General features: G+C 39.3%; 1 long non-coding RNA gene across 21 annotated transcripts in view; it reads left to right on the top strand.

Moving 5' to 3' along the window:
* Positions 1-21,208, top strand: part of LOC106728857 — a 314,080-nt gene extending 292,872 nt beyond the window's left edge. For 5 of the 21 annotated variants that reach the window (XR_004312028.1, XR_004312036.1, XR_004312037.1 and 2 more), the window contains 3 exons: positions 1,610-1,676; positions 10,047-10,248; positions 15,969-16,671. This is a non-coding gene — a long non-coding RNA (uncharacterized LOC106728857). Of the gene's footprint in view, positions 1-1,609; positions 1,677-2,017; positions 2,143-4,586; positions 6,020-6,621; positions 8,085-10,046; positions 10,249-12,385; positions 12,447-15,968 lie in introns of those variants that run through there. The other 16 variants (XR_004312029.1, XR_004312030.1, XR_004312038.1 and 13 more) reach the window with 14 other exon arrangements.
* The last annotated feature ends 265 nt before the right edge of the window (positions 21,209-21,473 follow it).

Raw genomic sequence — 21,473 nt, 5'->3', positions numbered from 1 at the left:
AATATCAGAGAGTAAAGAGTATCCTTGGGATTTTAAAAACTAGTGATTATTTCCTTTTAGGTTCAAGGTTCAAACATAATTTGACCTACCTCTATGAATAACTGAGTAACATTCCAGGGAAGGCTTTCTTACTTTTCACTGTCTTATTCAGAAACAACCAATAAAACATTACACTCAAACTAATAAAATTAAGAAGAACTTTTATGAAAGAGGATAAAAATTTTAACATTTTGACTTGGGAACATTTGATGGAGAGTTTGAATGCTCCCTTACACCCACTAGCTCTTTCCATGAGATCAACTCTGTTGTTGGCTGCCTCTCTTTGTCCCAGTAATAACAGCAATCACAACAATAACTTTCTTTCTCTGTTTGAGTCACTATTCTAAGTCCTTCACACATAACTCACTAAATTCTCTGAATAATCTGAAGCATTAGTTATCATCATCTCCATTTTGCAACCAAAGAAACTGAAACACAATGAATAATTATTTGCCTAAGATCTCAGAGCTTAGGAAGAGATGAAACAAGGGCTTGAGCTTTGCACAAAATGACGTCCTCAAATGCACAAGGAACACAATAGAAGTGCATCCGTGAGGCCCCACCTGTGAATGTCCTTCAAGTAAAAATACCAGCCGGGTTGAAATAGCAAAAACTTAATCAACTGATGGTCAGAGAGTAAGTATCAATATCTATGTCCAGCTGGAAGAGAGCTGGAAAGATCTCTCTTATACTAAGTCAATACAAATTCTGGTTAAAGAAAGAACAAATTCCAGTAGTAAGGCAGGGTACCTTTTGAAATACAAGAAAGAAATTTTAGAGTCACTTTCCAGCAGTACCACTGATTACTGAAAAGTCATCTCCATCAGAAAGCAACTTTAAAAAATCAGCAGCAGTTTAACTGTGGCTTACTGAATGGTGAGCTGGTCAAAAATGACAGACTTCCAGGTCTGTTCTTACGGAGCAGGGCTCATGGAGTGATTGCTGAGTAGGCAATGAGATGGGCATTTTACCTGTGGCATGTCTGGTTAGGAATTATGCCCTTTTTTACAAATTTGGAACCTGAGGCTCGAAACATGTTAAAGGTCACCCAGCTACTTGGCAGTATTATTGGGATTCATCTCCTGTTCTGAGTACAAAAGCCCTCACTCTTTCCACCATCTTAGGCTTTGACTCCCATCGTAGAAGCCCTAAATACAAATAAGAACAGAGAGCATTGTCCAAGATGGGCTTCAATTGTCAGCTTATCTATTCAGACAGATATTTTGGCTTTGGAAAAGACAATTACTAGTTAGTCTGTCACCCTATTTCATATTCTTGTCTTTCAGTGTACACATGAGAGGATTACTGTAACATTTTAATGTGTGCAAACAAATAAAATCTGGCTATATCAGATCAGCTATATTTTCCAAAAAAACAAAATAAAGGGGGAGTGGAAAAGTAATGTTATCTCGTACTTCAGGTGGGAGATGCTTAAAGGCACGAGGGAAAACCCCCAGTGGAAACTAGTCACTATTTTTCACCAGTTCGGCTCAGTTTCTGTTGCCTAATCATTTTCTTATCGCCAAATATTGCATATTTACACAGGTGTGTCTCTGATTTAATTGTTTAGGACCAGTCACTGGAGGCGAAACTACGTGAGGCAGCTCTGCTGATGCAGTCCAGCTGGGGTCTGACAGGTAAATAATTATCACTAATCAAAGCCTAAATGAATTCAGGTTCTTCAAAGTCAGATGGGGGCTGGGGAGGGTTATAAATGAACTGTTAGGAATATCAGGAGAAATAAGAGCTGGGCAGTCTAGTCTTGGATGAAAACAACAAAGAGAAGGGTGAACAGTGAGACACTGTCGTCTGTCACACATATTATAGAGCAAAGCGATCCGGCTGGGGCTCTGTTATTCCCTCTTCAGCCACCATCAGCTTGGGGGATCATAGGAGCCTGTCTGTAAAGCTGAATCCGATGATGAGCTAAGTCCTTTTCAGCCCTTCGAGGGTATAATCTTAGGATTTCATTACACAGAATTCAGATTTCTTGACATAAAGAGGAAAGAAATCACAGCAAAGGAAATCATAAGTAAAACAAAAAGACAATCTACAGAATGGCAAAAAATTTTTGCAAATGAAACCAACAAAGGCTTGATCTCCAGAATATATAAGCAGCTCATACGACTTAATAAGAAACAAACAACCCAATCCAAAAATGGGCAGAAGACCTAAACAAGTAATTCTCCAAGGAAGACATACAAATGATCAATAGGCACATGAAAAAATGCTCAATATCACTAATTATCAGAGAAATGCAAATCAAAACTGCAATGAGGTATCACCTCACACCAGTCAGAATGGCCATCATTCAAAAATCCACAAATGACAAATGCTGGAGAGGCTGTGGAGGAAAGGGACCCCTCCTACACTGCTGGTGGGAATGCAGTTTGGTGCAGCCACTGTGGAAAACAGTGTGGAGATTCTTCAAAAGACTAGGAATAGACTTACCGTATGACCCAGGAATCCCGCTCCTGGGCATCTATCCAGAAGGAACCCTACTTCAGGATGACACCTGCACCCCAATGTTCATAGCAGTACTATTTACAATAGCCAAGACATGGAAACAGCTTAAATGTCCATCAACAGATGACTGGATAAAGAAAAGGTGGTATATTTATACAATGGAATACTACTCAGCCATAAAAGCCAACAACATAACGCCATTTGCAGCAATATGGATGCTCCTGGAGAATGTCATTCTAAGTGAAGTAAGCCAGAAAGAGGAAGAAAAATACAATATGAGATCGCTCATATGTGGAATATAAAAAAAAAAAAGCATAAATACAAAACAGAAATAGACTCATAGACATAGAATACAAACTTGTGGTTGCCAAGGGGGCGGAGGGTGGGGAGGGATAGACTGGGATTTTAAAATTGTAGACTAGATAAACAAGATTATACTGTATAGCACAGGGAAATATACACAAGATCTTATGGTAGCTCACAGAGAAAAAAATGTGACAATGAATATATATATGTTCATGTACAACTGAAAAATTGTGCTCTACACTGGAATTTGACACAACATTGTAAAATGATTATAAATCAATAAAAAATGTTTAAAAAAAGAGGAAAGAAATGTCTTTCTCTGGACTCTGTATCAGACAATATTGCTTAAAACAAAAATCAAGAATGACATGAATATTTTCATATGAAGTATTTGCTAAAATTTTGTTACATCTGTGATGTTTTCCTCAGCCCTGAGTTCACAGGCATTTCAATAAAGGCAAGTGGAGGAGCCACAGTGGGCTTATTCCTGGCTGCCTGCGGCACGTTTCGGGGTGCTAGCCTCTTGGTTCTAACATCATTGGTGCCAGCAGTTCTGGCTTGAGCCAGCTGGACTTTGGGCCCTGAGCTGTGTGGCTTGTTGAGAGCAGGCTGAGCTACTTGGAGTTAGAGCCAGTTACCCTGCTTCCCCTAAGTCAATCTTTGCAAAGTGTAAAATTCACCTTTGTGAATTTCAGAGAGAGAGAGAGAGGGCAAGAAAGCGAGAGAGCATGTTTATAAAGGATGGATTCCCAGAGACCTACAAGAGAACAACAGAAGGCTGACATTTCCCCCTCCAGGCCAATTACTTGTCTCTCATTTTTCTTATTACTTTGCATAATAATTTTCTTCTTTCTCCTCCGCCCCTCTTTTTTTTTTTTTTTTTTTTTTTGAGTTCAGCTGCACTTAGAAGGACTTAATGGCATCACTTAAAGTTACAGGATTAAAAAAAAAAAGAATGAGCACGTATTTCCTCCTCAAGAGCAAACCATCCGCTCTGAGCACTTACTAACAGAACAGATTGAGGTGGGAGGCTATCCATGGTTATCCAGGGGCCAGTGGATTTCAGCAGAGAATGCCATGGAGTTATCACGAAGGACGCCTTCCCCGAAGCCTTAGCCCTTGTAAGATGTATACACCAGCTTTGAGGACATTTATTTCAAAGTCAGCCTGTACTGGCTTGAGAGAGCTGTTCAGCCTTCTCTGCAGCTTCCTGGTAATGAATAAAACAGGTCTGATCATTGTCAAGAATACACTCAGGAAATCTGTGGTGCAGGCCTGCAGCTTCCGAGCCACGGACACAGAAATCTAGTTCAATCAGCGTTGAGAACCATGCCCGAAAAATGCCTTCTGTTTTGGGACAAGACAGGATGGCTGTATTAGCCACAACAAGGCCCTATTTTGATTGGTTTTCATCAATTTGACATTGGTGGGTTTTTTTTTTTTCCTTCTTCTGTCTTGTGAAAGCATTTGGCTTTGAAGCAGAAAAAAGAATTTTTCAGTTGTAACTCAAAGTACTTTCTTATTGTCAGTCATAAAATGTGGGCTGGAGGATTTACCTTATGGTTTGGCTCCTGGCAAGAAGTAAGCAAGAGTCCAACATCAGGGGAAGGTATTAAATGGCCACTTGAGTTTCTCTTCTTCTTCTTCTTTTTTTTTTTTTTTTTTTGGTACTTTTTTTTAGTGAAGTATAGTTGATATACAGTATTGTGTTAGTTTCTGGTGTACAGCAGAGTGATTCACTTATACACATATCTTCATATTCTTTTTAATTACAGGTTATTACAAGATATTGAATAAAGTTCCCCATGCTGTATAGTAGGTACTTTTTGTTAATCTACTTTATTTGTAGTAGTTTTTATCTGCTAATCTCAAACTCCTAATTTATCCCTCCTCCCCACCTTGAGTTTCTTTTCTTAATTCTCTTCTCCAGTCTGTTATTGTGATGCACATCCTGATGCCCTGGACAGAATTCCTGACACAGCCTTGAATGTGGGGGTCTGAGAGAAACACGCGCTCTCTCTTATCAGAATGAGGACCTCAAATATCACAACCCCAAAGAAAAATACCACCATCTTAAGGAAATGATTCTGACTGACTAAGGTCCTCTAAGATACTATGTGCTGACACAGGGAAACTTAGGGCCACATGCTGAAAACATTTGCAGGCCTGGAAAATAACTGGTTTAACAATTCAAGATGCTTTAAAGTTACTAAGAAAAGAAAATACATAAAAACAAATAAACCTCCCTTTCCAAAAGTAATGGTGTAAGATAAGCTACCCCTGAAATGAATAAAACAGAGCTGGCTATTAAATGCAAATTCAGCTTTATAAAACTCCTCAACAATTGACCAAAAAAACCTCATCACCCCATACTCCAAATGGATGTGTAGAAATATCTATTTCATGATTTCAAAATATTTAGATGAAAAATGAAATATTTAGTCAATATCTCAGATATATTTTCATCTGAGTGTCATACATCTCCGGGCTTCCAAAGAGTTTCTCCAAGTCTTCCATAATCCTGGATGATTTTGGGAATTTTCCTTTTTTTTGGTCCAGCTACACAGCGGACACTAGGATATTCATCAGTGTTTCTTAACCTTAGCACTGTTAACACTTTAGGCTGGATAAGTCTCTGCTGTAGCGGCTGTTTCAAGGCATCCTTAGTCACTGTTCCCCAGGTGCCAGTAGCACTCCCCAGTTGTGACACCCAAAATGTCTCTAGACATTGCTAAGTATCTCTTGTGGAAGCAACACTGCCACCAGTCAAGACACATTTTACTTACTTTTACTAATTCAGTTCCAAATACACAATACTGTAGGTGCTATTACTACCCTTCTATTTCTTCATCGTTTATAAATAATGAGAAAATAGCTGAGAGTGTTTTAAGTGATCTGTTCAATTTCATAGAAATTGAATTTCAATTTGCCACTTACGGAAGTGGCAAAGAAAAGACTTCGGCCAAATTTGCAATGCTTATATTCTTTATCCTAACACAGGGAACACCCAGAATCTGAGTTGAACAACAGTGGAGGTGTTTTCTCTGTAGTCTAAGATTTCTAAAGACACTAGAAATAAGTAAGTGAACACTTTCTTAAAAGAGTCATAAAATGACTGTATTCAAATTTCCTCCCAATTCAAAGATGTTCTTTGGAAGGCAGGGGAGGACCAGGCACCTGGCCATACCTGGATGTGGGTAACTGAGCTGTAAGTAACTGCTTCCATTTACTTCTTAACACTTGCTAGTTATTTCCGTTACTTGAATGAATAGATACATCGAAAGAATCTGCCAGATTCACGGCAGAGCAGACTGCTCTACCACTGGTTGGTGAGAGATCCGCTGTGACAGTGGAAAGAGAACGGAATGTGGGAGTTGGGCACACCTAGTGTATTCTGCTCACCAGCTTGGGGAAAATGAGGAACTCCCTTTAGCTTTTGATTCCTTATCTGAAAAAAGGACAATCCTATCTTGCAAGCTGATTATAAGGAGAAGTTAATATGTGCCAAGCCCACGACATAGAACTTGGTATACAATATGTACTCGATATATGCCAGCCATTCTCATGATTCATTTAATCGCTCTGAGTGAGAGATAAAAGGCAATTTTTTTTCTTTTCATTTGAGAATCAGTGGGGGAGACAGACTTCATAATATTTACTGGGCTTTGACTATATACCAAATACTGTGCCAAGTGCTTTACATGAATTATTTAATTTCATTCATGAAGTTCATCGCCTACTGAACATTTATATTAGGCATCTCTTCTTTGGTTTGTTTACTCACCTGTTATCTGTCTCCTTCACTTACAGGAGAGCAAGGAGCATGTCTATTTTACTCACTGATAGAGTCCCAGTGCCTCAACCCTCAATCAATGTTAGTTGAATTAATAAATTAATGAACAAGTGAAATAAGAAAGGTCTCCCTGCGAAGGATCTTTGACTCTCTTCTGTCAAGTTCTCTTGATTCTTTCATGGCAGCATTTCTGGGATTCATTCATGTCTCATCATTTCCACAACCACTCACCTTCTCCCGACCCTCACTGCCTTGAGTCTGGACCATGGTAGCCACATCATAATTCTCATGTGGTCTCTAGCCTCTTCCCACTCCCACCCATACTCCTTGCTGCCGCCCCGGGCATCTTCCTCATACACCCCCATCAATTAATCATTGTCAGTGACCAGGGCCAGGCCAACATCTTCATCCAAACCAAAGCCTTTCTGGATCAAGCTCAGTTTGCCCTAACCCATCCCACCCTCTAGCACTGAATAACATTATCCTGTATTCCAGGCAGATCACTATCTGCTCAAGCACTTTGGTAGATGAACCTGAAGACCATCCACCACGGACGTGGGGTACAGTTTACTGAGTGCCTCCTTTGATCAGGCACGTGTACTGTGTTCTACAACACAAAAGAAACTCCTGTCCTTTCACGCTTAAACCATAGTTAAGGATAAAAGCACCATAACAACTGAAGTACAGTATCAATTGATTTGAAAAGGACTATACAGGATACCAGGTAGGCACCTGTTACCCACACTTGGGAGGTCAGAGAAAGGTGCCCAGGGGAAGGAGGGTATAATTTGACATCTGATATCTGAAGATAGAGACAGCTTTTTTAGGAAGAATAGTGTATAGAAAATAATAGCATGACTTAGCCCCCCAGAAAAAGAATATGGCTCATTGGTGAACTGAAAATAGTTGAGAATATCTGGAGAGTAGGATGCAAAGGAGGTGGAAAAGAAAGGACGGGTGAGAGATGTCTGGAGAGGTAAATGGTAATCAGAGATTTTTGACCTCACTCTCAAGACAATGGGAAATCACAAAGGAATTTTAAGTATGAAAACTGCAATGTTACTATTTGGGTCTCTAAGAGGGGATGGCTTTTCCAGGGGCAAATAAGCTACAATTTATTCCTCACAGAATAAAGCCTTATACAGCAAATCTATTTCTTGACAGAAAAAGGGAATGCCACCTAAAATGTAGCAAAATGATTTTTGTCCTAGGAGTCTGGAAGAGCTCTGGAAAGCCTGCATTCAGGTGCCACAGTTCCTTTGTCTGTCCAAAGAGGGGAATTAATAGACACTATGATCTCCCCGGCTTCTCTCAGCTCCTGCCTCCTCTGAACCCTGGCTTCCTGCAGATGGGCATTTAAAATAAATGATTTTCTATGCTTTATGTTGATTTCTATTGTCTTTCATTATTTTATTATTATTATTATTATTATTATTATTATTATTATTATTATTATTATTATTATTATTTTTGGCAGGAGGTAATTAGGTTTATTTATTTATTTATTTTTAGAGGAAGTACTGGGGATTGAACCCAGGACCTCATGCACGCTAAGCATGTACTCTACCACTGAGTTATACCCTCCCCCGCCAGATGGTCCTCTTAAAGCTGGAGCAGCCCTGTGATGGATGGATGAGTCCCTTCATCCCTTCATATAAATAGAAGACAGGCCAGAGGCTGCCTGTTCTCTCAGGAATAGGCTCCTGCAAAGTTAATCAGATAAAGTCCCAAGTATCTTAATATTATACCTTTAGAATCTAGGAGTCAAATTAGCATAGATCACCTCATGGAAATGAAATGGAGAGAATAAATACCACTCCGCTTCTTGACTCTGTGCTGTGTGCCCTGCCCTGTGCCAGTACTTGACACCCATGAGCCCCTCCACTTGTTACAACCAGACGGCAGCATCACCAGCTTCCAACATGAAGGGGCTGAAGGATAAAGGAGGACTCTGGCATTTGTCCAGAAGAAATAAGCATCACGAATGGTGACAGCTTTGGTTCTCTTTTCTTGTTTCCCATCACTTGGTCATTGACGTTTCAAGCATATATTCAACACATTTGCCCTTTTCTTTAGTGTTGCTTCCCCAACATTTTTTTTTTTCATTTTAACCAAAACAACTGTCTTATCAATATATCACCATAATATATGATTGAAAATATGCCACTCAGAGGCTGTGCTCAAGGGAATCAATTTCCCATCTCCTTTCCTTCTAGGTATGCCATGAAATAGGTAAGATCAAAATAAAATGCATCAAAGAATTAGTCTATGGAAATCTTTGCAGGAAATAATCCATCAACCTTTGAGATTGTCCATCTGGCTCTTAAAATCAGGGTAATTCCCTGCATACAAAACAGTAAGCTAATGTCAAACTTGAACAAGCCTGACACCAGGTACTCTCAAACAAGGAAAGAAATAGAAGATAATGAGGAGGTGATTTCAGAGGAAAAGCATGGATTCGGAATTAACCAGGCAAATAAGTGCTCTGATATGGAGAACTATTTCTTGTCATCGCCATCAAAACATTCCTGGCATTGAGGAGAATGACCCAGGAGCAAGAACAGGCTGGATGAACAAAGCTTTATAGCGATACATGCCTTCATTTTCGGTTTAAGGTCACCATGCAACTTTCTGCTGCAAAGATTAGTTTCCAGGGGAGACTCATTCATCAGTCTGCAGGACTAGTCACATGCCACTGTAACTCCCATGGGGAAAAAGCTCCCCCTTAGCAAAATGGACTTTGGACACAGACAGACCTGAACTGAGGTCTTTTGCTCTATCACATTCTAGCTGTCTGTCTTCGGCAACTTGCAAAACTTCTCAGGGCCTAACTTCTCAGGGCCTGTGCTCCCTCATTTATAATGGGAATAATATCCGGTACTTTGAAGACATGCCATAAAAATGAGAGGTAACATGTGTCATATGCCTAGGACACCGCTTGGTAAAAGAAGGCATTTCACAGACAGTAACCATGATAATTGAGTGGCATTCAAGTAAATTGGTTTCCTTGAGCTGAATCATAAACATCACCCTTCCCTCAACACAGGGGTCTGTTACAAAGGAAGCTTCTGAACCTGCAGAGCTGGACAATGTTCTACAGACACCTTCAATACTCTGCAAAAATAGGCTGTCACAACAATCTCCACCATGGTAAAAAGACTTCCTTACAGTTTAGCAGCAGGCCTTGTTCTGCCTAGGAATTTTAAACATTCTTAATGCACAAATCTCCATCAAACAGTGTTTTGAGACACTTACGTATCAAAGACATTGTACTTATTAAATGATAAACTTATTCTCCCATTCTTTATGACTCTAAGGCATAGATCACTTTCTCTCATAGGTTTTGAACTGATATCGTTCATTCATTAACATCTATCTATGAAATACAATGTGTAACATGCTAGGGATACAACACTGACTGGGAAGTGGTTCTGGCCCACAGTGTGATGGGGAGACAGATACATGAAAGGACTAAAGGACGAATGAGAGATAACCAAGGAAGGAGATGCAGGAAGAATGATTTCGGCAAAGGAAACAGTGACTGCAAGGCTTCCAGGTGAGAGAACAGAGTGGATTCCATGAAGGAAAGATGCTTGCTACAGCTGGACTGTGACCTCCCAACATATTGTCCTTCAATGCCTCAGGTTGGTCAAGTGTATGATTTCTATTAGACTTTCTGCAAATTTCTCTCATATCACTAGTGCTTTCACAGACCTCTACAGATTTATAGAACGCCAAGAGAGAATAAGAAAGAGCTTTGGTCCAAAAAAAGTCTAAGCTAAGTCCTCAATTCCACAGCTGAGTATCTATACAACCTTGGGCTGGACACATGTCCTCTTCAAGCCTCAACTTTGACATCTACAAACAGAAGACTAATACTTACCTTGCTGAGTAGTTGTGACCATTAAACACAGTGATGATTTGGTTAAACACCTAAAAGGCACCCTGACATGCAATAGGTACTCATTAACTCACAACCATTAGCCATCACTGAGAGCTTAAATTGTAAATTTCAAACTAGCCAACACTGATAAAGAGACTGTGGTTAAAAACCAGGTACATCAAATTTAGAATTTTCCGCGTTGGAGACCAAAAGCCCTCATTAATAATAATCATACAATGATAATACTGCTACTATTGAGTACTTACTCTGGACCAGACACCAGGGGAAGCATTTCTCTTAAGTTCTTGTTTAGCTCTTAGAACAGTCCAAGGAGGTCATTTGTATTTCATGAAACGTTGCTCTCATTTTCTACAAAAGAAAGAGAAAAGTTCATGAACTCAAATATATTTTGACATTTTGAATTAAACAAAGTTAAACAGGTTATTTCCTTCAGAACTTCTCAGGGACAATAGACATTATCAAATCCAACAGAGGAAACCAGTCGAAAGGGTTTTCCAAATGTATTTGACCATTAAATCCCCCTTTTTGGTTGGATGGATATTAAAATACCTTTGAACCATATTTTGTAAAAGACTAAAATAAGAATTATCAGCTCCATTTTGTACCTGAGAAAACCGAGCTCAGAGAAGTTAAGAAACATGCTTGATGTCACACAATTAGGAAGTAAAACGGGCCATTATTTGAAACCACATCTTTCTAACGCCCAAAACCACACTCTTGGCTACAGGACAATGCTTTTCAACACTGCCCCAAGTCTTAGAAACTGTTTAGGCTGCAAAAACCTTGGCTGTTCTCTGTTAAGCTCTGACAATCGTCTTCTAGAAAAAGACCAAAGAAAAACTTACGGTATCAAGTCAGGAGTCAGAGTCTGAGAGAATGGCCATCACCCCCTTTGCTAGGAAAAGGCCAAAAGGATCCTGGGACAACTTTTTTCTTGCTGCGGAGAAGTGCTGAGCCCTGGACACAGAGCTCAGCTGGACACCTACCTTATTGCTTCCCACTGTACCCCAGGCTGTCTCCCTCAAGCCTCAGAGCCCACGCCACACCTAAGGGCGCAGTTCTTCTCCACATCTCTTTACCATTTTACTGGTACTTAGTGACAGCTCACACCTGGTTGTTTCCTCGGCAAAGGCAGTGGCAGCCCACCACTGAGCATATTGCTAAATTAAATAACTCACTCAGCCCAAACCTAATAATCCCTCCGCAAAGCTCAGAGAATATGAAAAAGAATTACCCCATCCAGTTCCCTTGGCATTATGGGAACAGGAGAGACTTTCATCTACTCTAGCAGTCCATATGTTTGAAGGTCAAACAACACCTGGGTATTTCTTTGAAATAAACTAATTGAGCCCGGATGATTTAGAGTCAGTCTTGCTGAAAGGCTCATTGGATCACCCATGGTAAAGCAAGACCTGCTTTTGAAAACTGTGGATCCACCAACCCCAGCTTTGTCAAATGGCAATGAATATCTGATGCTGTTCGAAGATTAAGACCTGGACCAAATGGACTCAGGAGAAAAAGAAAGGACTGCTTTCAAACTGCTAAGAAAAGGCGTCTTGGCCCCAGGTGTTCAGGAGGTAAAGACATCAGGGCCAGCCAAAGGAAAATCAGGCAGAGGGCCTGAAAAGGAATAGTTCCTAACCACTAAGTGTGCATATAAAGCACTTGGGAAACATGTTAACAATGCAGTCTTCCCAGCTGGCCTTTGCCTTTTGTTCTCCTTGTAGCTGGTTTTCATGGAAATCTTATTTGTAAGAATAACAGACTTAACACAGAGACCAAGGTGACGCAGAGTGGGAGAAAAACATCAGCTTCACCTACTTGGTTTCAGTCACATGCCAGCACATACACCAACTGGTGGCTTGGTTTGTGCACAGGCAGCCTCTACCTGAGAGTCCAAGGTGGGCCTAGAGATGAAAATCCCCCTCCCCGTGAAAGGTAAGCCGCCCTAGTTCACACACACGTGGGACCTTGTACCTCTCCACAGCATTTACTGCCATTGTGGTGAAATATTTCTTTACTGGACTTGGACTGTTAACATCTTTTTCCCCATGAGAAGGTCAGTTCTATAAGGAACACACCCATCTTGGTCACCACATCTCCAGAACCTAGGTCGGGACATTTAGATGCTCCCTAATTATTTGCCGAGGAAATAAATGAATGGCATTAGAAACAAATTACAAGGCATATCAGAATGCCCTGGAGCAAATATTTTGGGAGATGAATAGTTTTGGGGGAAAAAAAAAAACCAAGACATTTCACAGGCATGGATTTTCATCTTAAAATTTAAAAATGTATATTCTTGTCCAGAACTATACTGTTCAGTTTTAGCTACACTCAGTCATTATGACTAAGGGAGATTTTGGAAACTGGAAGAGTAACAACAACAGCGGAGTCATACAATAATGATGGTCAGAGCTCACATTTATCAAGGACTTGTGTGCCTGGCCCTATGCTAGTTTTTGTCCATGTATTACCTCATTTACTTATTATTATCCCCATTTTAGAAAATGAGAGGAATGGGAGCTGACCATGAGAATTCTAGTCTGTCTGTGCTCTCAAACAGCATGCAGAATCTGAAAGGAAAAAGTTCATTGATTTGTACATTCATTCATTCAATAAATATCTAAGTATGGGCTCTATCCGAGTACCACACACTGCAGACAACAGCAAGCAAAAACAGATAATGTCTCAATTCTTTTGAAGTTCATAGTCTAGTGGGGAGACAGAGGTTAACCAATAACCAGACAAATAAGAAAGAAAGAAAAAACCTGTTTTAAGTGCTATGAAGGAGCAGGATATGGTATTAGGAGGAATTAGTTGTTGTCAGCTTTCTTGAGTTAAGACCTGAAGGAAGAGTAGGCATTAAACAGGGAAGGAGGAGAGAGAACAGCTTTCAAAAAAAGAGTGGAGAGCTGTTCAAAGGCCCTGTGGTAGAAAGAAACATGGTGCAAAAGGGGGAATGAAAAAAAGCTATAGAGGCTGAATGGTGACAGCAAGAGGCCAAATATAGCAGGACAGTAGGTAGCCTGCAGATCAGTGGTTTTCAAATCTGAGCATACACATCAGAGTCACCTAGAGGACTTATAAAACACAATCTGCTGGATTCTTCCTGAGAGCTCCCCATTCATTAGATTTGGGGTTGAGTCCAAGACTTTGCATTTCAGAACACACAATGGGGTGATGCTGATGTGTTCTGAGACAACACTTTTGAAAACTACTGCCTTAAGACTATACAGCACCTGGTGGGCCAGGAGATGGATTTTTTTGATTCTGTCCTAAGGAGAATAAAAAATTACTGAAGTATTTTAAGCATGAAGGTGATATGACTCAATTTATCTTTTGAAAAATAAAAAGTCACTCTAGTTGCAGGGTGGAGAAGACTACATAGGGAGACAAGGAAGGATGCAAGTAGACCAGTCAGAAGGTATGCTGCAGTCGTTCAGGAAGGAGATAACTGTGGCTTTGACCAGAGTGATGACAGTGGAGATAGAGAAGCAGATGGATTTGAGAGAGATTTAGGAGGCTGAAATCTGTAGGACTTGGCCGTGAATAGGACAGTTATGGGAGAGGATAGTTCCTTGGCTTTTGCTTGAGCGATGAGACAGACAGTGGTACCATTCTCTGAGAGGCCCTGGACGAGGACCATGCCTGGAGGAGAAGATGATGAGCTCAGTCTTGGACTTGCTGGGTGTGAGGTACCTTTGAGGCATTCAAAAGATGGCAAGTAGACAGCTAATTTATGGGTCTGGAGTTAAGTGATGAGATCAAGACTGGAGATAAAAATTGTGAGTCATTTGAGTATACGTGTGATATGAAACCATGGGGATGGATGCAATCACCAGGGAGAGAAATTAGAATAAGAAGAGCAGAGGGCCTAGGACCTCCAAAATTCACAGGCTAGGTAGAAGGTGAGCCAATAAAGGAGAGAGACAAGAAGTAATGGGACTAAAATCAAAGAGAATTGTGCCCTGAAGCCAAGGGAAGGGAGGCAACAGTAGGCAATAAGTGCTTCTCAGAAGTCAGGTAAGATGAGGAATGTCGACTGGATTTAACAATATGGAGCTGACTACGATGAGAGCTAATATGGTGAAGGGAGAGAGGAGAGATAGGGAGGTAAGTTTTTGCTGAAGTTGGGAGGACAGTGTTTCATCCCCAACCTTCATTTGGTTTTATTTTCAATCTTCTCCCTCTTCAGTGATAGCCCAATCCTGTTACTCCCCCTCCTCATTTACTGCCAAATGAATCAAGAACTTACTCTTTCCCTTTGTACCTCTCATTTATCCTTCCTACCACTTCAATTTGATGTCTAGTCTCACTCCATCTTTATTAAGTGCCATATCCATTTGTTATTTGTTATACTAACCAATTGAATAGTTGCAAAAATTCACCTACTCTTTAACAAAAATGATTCTACTTTTTTTTCATTAAAGGTGATCTCAAGAATGCTAGGCTCTAGGTTCTGTTTTTATTTCTCTCATTGGCCAATTACCTTTGGAGAAGGGACAATCATGGGAACATCTGCTGACTAGGCAGTGGAAGGTAAAAGCAATGGAAAGCCAAAGATGACAAAAGTCCTTTACTTACACGAGGAGTCTATCTGAATGTCAATAGAGGGGAAGTGAATTTTTTTTTCTGGCCCAAATCACTCCCTATTCAACAGCAAACTTCAGGTTTGGGATTCAGAGCCAGCTAGATTAGGACATAAAGCTTAGTTCTACAACTTCCCAGTGTAACCTTGGACGAGATGCTCAGTCTCTCTGAGACTCATTTTTTATTCATGGATAAAATAGTCACAAGGATAGATATGTTAAAATACGACTGTAAAGGATTAACTGTTGGGCACAGTGCCTTAATGTTAAACAATTAACACAGTATAATAGTGACTGTAGTGGGCCGAGCAAACACCTAGAAGGACGAAAAGCAACCCTGCAACATGGAATTGTTTTCCAAAACTTATCCTTAAATCCCAAGTATTTATTTGGGCTTTTCTACACTAGTCCCTTTAAAGAACATTTAAATCCATTACACTTTTAAATTCATTCACTTTGGACTGTGCCTTTTTGAATCAATACTGTACTCTTCCAAAAAAAAAAAAAAAGGGCATGCTGAAGTTGCTTTGTAAAATAAAATACTCCCAAGTTTTTAGTGTTTAGCTTCTATGTAAATAAAAAGAAAAAATGAGGTGGGTTATAAAACAAGGGAAAAAATAGATGAATGGAACAGGTTAGTTTTGTTCTGGATATGCAGATAAAACAAATACAAGGAAAAAAAAACAAAACATGGCTGAACACCTTTCCCTAAGGGGAAAAAAAAAGCAGAACAGACAATGAAAATATATCTCATCCATTCATTCATCCAACAAATCAATTTTAAACTTTCTTATTAAGAAGTCCTGGACTAGGATCAAAACTAAAAGAATCAGACTTTGTTGTTGTTTTTATACTTCCATCCTGCCAGGTACAGCCTGACTCATTGTTTAAAGAAGAAGAATCAACAGATCAGATGCCAAAGAGAAAAGAAGAGGTGTGATATATGCATGGATTTTCTGCAGTTTGGTACATGGTAACCATAGTATTACTGCATCAAGATTTCCACATAAAGTTCATTATCCATCTATTGCCAAGTTAATGGCAACAGAAATGTTACTCAGAAAAACTCCATCCATTAGCATCACTAATCGACTCATGAGAAAAATAAGTCATAATGATGATGATAATGATGTTAGCCTTTACCATTCATATTTTAAAGCAGTGTACACCCATTTACCTGTGTTATCTCCTTTACGCTAGTAAAAACCTCATGAAAGGGGAAATATTTTCATCCTGGCTTTATAGACAAGGAAACTGATGCTAGGATGGGTTAAGAAATTTGTCTGAGGTCACAAAGTTTAAGTGGCAGAACTGAAACCTAACAGCATGTGCTCTATAGCCTAACTCCCTGTGTTTTTTTTTATACTTTGCTTGTTTTGTGTGTCTTATGAGGGGGAGGTAATTAGGTTTATTCATTTATTTATCTTTGGAGGAGGCAATGGGCATTGAACCCAGGACCTCGTGCATGTTAAGCACATGCTATACCACTTGAGCTATACCCTCCCCCTCAACTTCCCCTTTTAAATTAACTTGTTCTTGGGTCCAAAACAAAAAAACACTCTACTTCTGAATTTTAAAGTGCTCCATCTTTATTTACCCTGTCCACTGAGTCTTTGAAGGTCATAATGGTCCCCACAAATCAAGTGTGAAACTACTTTTTTTTTTTTTTTGAGCTTTTCTGCAAAGCAGCATGGGCACTCAACTCATTCTTCATCTTCCAAAAGTCTTCCCTACCATCTCCTCAAGCAGGGCAGCCCCATTGAATTGACCCTTGAGAACTTTCTGCAAATTAATCATTCTGAATCCTGAAGCTCAGCAAAATGTTTCCCATTCTAACCAGAGTGCAGCAACTATTTCTGGCACCCAAAGAATGCTTTCCCTGGCTACCATGAAGACCTGTGAGACTAGCCGAAAGGAAATGGCAGAACTGTTCTTAACTGTGAGGTCATCTAGAGCTGGTGGCCCTCCGACGTAAGGAAAAAGGATATTTTTCCTTGGGTAAGATTTTCTAGCCATAAACTTGTTTTATTGTACCCATTGTTTTATCAACGACAGTATCATCTCCCTGAGGACCTTTTTGCTTTTGGTCTTCCATGAGTCATTTGGAATTTTCACTGAGACTCAACCCTAGTTAGCTAAGCATCAGATTCCTGCACTCTTTGGGGGTTTACTTTTTAAATATAAGATCTAATCATTTCATGCCAAGAGCCTGTAGGTTTTGTGAAGTTCCTGAAGTCCAGTAAAAGCACAAAGATTCTACTTTTCATTCAGTGTAAGTTGTTATATATTTAAACCAAGGCTATTCTTGGTTTACATTTGAATAAAGTTTTGAAGCATTTATTATATGCCCACCTCTGCGCTAAAAGGTCACATATACTATTGCTTTTATCAAAATACGATTTTATTTTACAAGAACTCTAGGGCGTGGGAAGTATTACTATTATTATTACTCTCACTTTACTGTTGAGAATGTGCTTAAATAACTTGCTCAAAATGTTGACAATTTCTGAAGTGGAGTGATGGGTACATGAGAGTTTATTGTACTATTTACTCTAATTTTACTCATGTTTAAATTTTGTCTATAATACAGTGTCATTGCTGTTGCTTTTACATTAACATCCCAAAGGCACCCAGTTCACGAGAAGAGCCTGTGGTTTCAAATCCCAGTGTATTAGCCTGCAAAGTCCAGGCTCCATAAACATGACCACACTGTTGACTACTGCCCACTTGAAAATGTTAGTCAATGTCTGCGTGATACCAAAACAACTTCCTAGAAAACCCAAACCCAAGTTTGGGTCAGCCCATTTGATATACTCTGCAGTAGACAGCCATCCTAAAAAGATTCTTGGATTGAAATTCCTGAGTGTATTACATGACAAAAAGCATTTCTTATGTGAAAATGGCTGAGTGTTTTTTCAGAGCAAGCAAAGCCACATTCTTACCATGAATAAGCTATATTTGTTTATTTGTTTATGTACTCATTTATTTATTTAGCATACCATTTGTGGTATAAACAGCCCCTTCTTTTTGGGTGTTGGGAACCCATGAACAGCAAATACGGTATCTGGCCGCAATTCTAGCATAAAATGAGCACCACATTTGCTATTTCCTGGTTATTTATCTCTCGAGATACATACTTCTGATCCCAAATAATGACCAGGGGATATTTAAGATGGGGTCTAGACTATCCTTTTACTAAACACCTAACAGCAATACACAGCTCATGTTTCCATAACCAAGTGCTATTGATTTCATGGCTTCATTCTTTTGTTTTTAAGGTGGCCTGTAAAAATGTATTTGTTTCCTAATGGACAGTGATAAGTTTATTTTCTCCTGTAGAATCTTACAAGCCCCTGTGATACATGCCGTCATCCTCAGATATGGGGAAACCAGGCTTAGGACTGACCCTGACACCAATTTTCCAATAACATTTATGAACAACTTATAGCCGCAACTGTTAGATACATCCCCGTGACTTGTCATTTCATTATGTCCTTGAGAAAACATGCGATTTCTTCCTCGTGCCAGAGTTTGGTTTAAGTGGACCTCAGACTTGCCTGAGGGATAGTTTCTGGAGAAGCAAGGAGTTCTGGGAAGCATCAACCATCTGTCAGGGGTGGGAGAAGCATTACTTAGTTTGTAAAAAGAAGAAAAAGAAGCTCTGTGGAGCTTAAGAACATAAACTGGGGGAAAAAAAAAAAGAGGAGGGGGGCTGTTGGGTTGCGTTCTTTCCTTATCAGCAAAATGGCTTATTCAGATAAATCTTCTCCGTGGAAACCCCTCTGATGCTGTGGTTTCTGAACATGAGGAAAACATTTTGAACCACTGAAAATGCTGATAAGGCAGTAATACAACAGCCATTTTCTTGGCCAAATCTGTTATTCCATAAAGATGTGTATCATATATAAGTTATTTAAATACCACAAAACATACTGAAAGGCCTATCTATCTCTTGTTAAAATAGGTGACTGAAAATTGATATATCCGAGCAAAATATTATCATGGCACTAGGGAGGTAAGATCAAAAGCTGAACAAAGGTTCACCTCTTCTCCAAACCCATCCCAGCCCTCGCCCCCATCACTGAATTAAAGCAAACATGTCTTTGTAATTCTCTGGCTTGATGTCTTGATCCAGGAGTTTTTATGCTTATCAAACCCTACATCCCCTTTCTATTACAAATATTTGATAACATAACCAACCTACACACACAAAATTTGAAAAATATTACATGATGACTTCACTATAATATAGAGGAAAAACAAAGAAAATCAATTTATAATAAATTAACACATTTTAAAATATAAGTGCTCAGGCATGATTACACTAAAAGACATACTGATGCTTCATCCCCTTATATCAAAGCATTTTGAATTGAAGAAAAGTTAAGAGTACTTGTAGGACGTATCCAATCTTTCTCTTTCCATTTGACATTTTGAAATGAGAACTAAACAAGTATATTCACATATGCATGCACAGAATTACCATGAGTGTGACAGCTACAAACTCAAACTGATACTCAAACGCAAATTTTCCTAAGTTGTATTGTCATTAGTGACAAGATTTTTTGAAATGGTGAACTAAAAATCTCTGAAGGTAATAAACTATAATCTACCCTCTGTAGCTGCATTCCTGGAAAATAAAATAATATTAAACCATTATCTATCATCTTTTTTAGTCTAGGTTCTATGTAGGGTAATCATATGCAGGTTTTGAAATCAAATACACATCCAGCAGAATTTCTGAAAGTCATACAGGACTCAGGAAAATTTCTAATTTTATGTGACTACCTTGTACATTACAGGATGCCAACCACTCCCAAACTCAACCCACTAAATGCCAGTCGCATCCCCTCAATTGTGACAACATAAATTATCCCCACAAAATTCGGAAAAGCCTCCTAGTGGTTGTGCTCCTCTTGAGAATCAGTATCTAATGGAAACATCAATGCTTTCCTGCACAACTCGTACTGTGGTTCCTACCAGGGATGCATTCTTCTCACTTTCTTCCAGTTCATTCATTTTAGAGCTCAGTAAATTCAGTCCCACACCTTTGACCTGGACTGCCACTAGCTCTTCTAGCTGGACAGACCTCTGCTACTTCTGAATTCCCATTACATGGATTATTTCTGGGGTTCACATCAACAAGTAGGTATCTACTAGCCCATGCTGATATTTGAAAGTTATGTGAACATGTCTTATCCCTCCAAATCAACTGTAAATTTCTTAAAAGCTAGCTTTGCAGTATTTCTATTAACAAAGTTCTGTAGAGGCACCTTGGACTAACGTTGAGTTAATAAAGCTAAATGTCTGGGGAAGTGGATTTAATACTTTTTGGACTTAATGAAAATGTAAATTTAGAACAAAGCAGGTTATAACTCAAACTTCCAAGTTATTATATCACAGAATATTATTCCTACAGTACAAATTCACTCTGATCCCAAGTCACAGTGCCTGGCACTCTTAATTATATCCATTTTGAACTTGTAACTCTCAGAAATCAATCCATCTACTTTCTCTAAACCAGTACATCTCACACTGTCGTCTCTATATACTACTTGTATCACAATCAACTGAAGATACTTGTTAGAAAACAAACAAACAACAAACAAAAAACCAATATTGGGTACTGTCCCCTGGAATCTACACTTTGAGAAACACTGTTCTATATAACATACCTCAATTGAGTTAATTTTATTCCTTCATTTTGAAACCATTACCCATGTTTCTTGAATGTGAGTAGGACTTTCACATTAAATAGGGACTCCAGTCAAAATGGTAAAGCAGCCTCTAAATCCAACCTTAAAATCCTACAGATTGTAAATTTCACAAAAGCCAAGGTCAAGAAGAGGAATCATTTTGGCAGTTGATTTTTAGTGATACTGTCTCATTTATTTCAAAGTGTCAGCATTTGGTGCCTACGCACTATTTCATCAATATTTTGCCTATGTGATGCATCATTCTGCTGGCCAAAATCTGTTTCCATTCCAGATAAACTCAAATACATATATTTAAAAAATTAATTCATGTCATATTATGAAAAACTACATGGAACCAAACTGGATAACCTAGAGGAGATGGACAAGTTTCTAGAAACATACAGTCCACCAAGACTGAATCAAGAAGAAACTGACCACTTGAACAAATCGATCACTAGAAATGAAATGGAAATAGCAATTAAAAAACCTCCCTACAAATAAAAGTCCAGGACCGGATGGCTTCACCGGGGAATTCTACCAAACATACAAAGAAGAACTCATGCCAGTCCTTTTCAAACTATTCCAGAAGACTGAAAAGGAGGGAATACTCCCAAACTCATTCTATGAAGCCACCATCACCCTGATACCAAAACCAGGCAAAGACACTACCAAAAAAG

Source organism: Camelus ferus, chromosome 17, assembly GCF_009834535.1.
Source record: "Camelus ferus isolate YT-003-E chromosome 17, BCGSAC_Cfer_1.0, whole genome shotgun sequence".
Taxonomy (NCBI): Eukaryota; Metazoa; Chordata; class Mammalia; order Artiodactyla; family Camelidae; genus Camelus; species Camelus ferus.
This window is presented reverse-complemented; position numbering and strand designations above follow the sequence as displayed.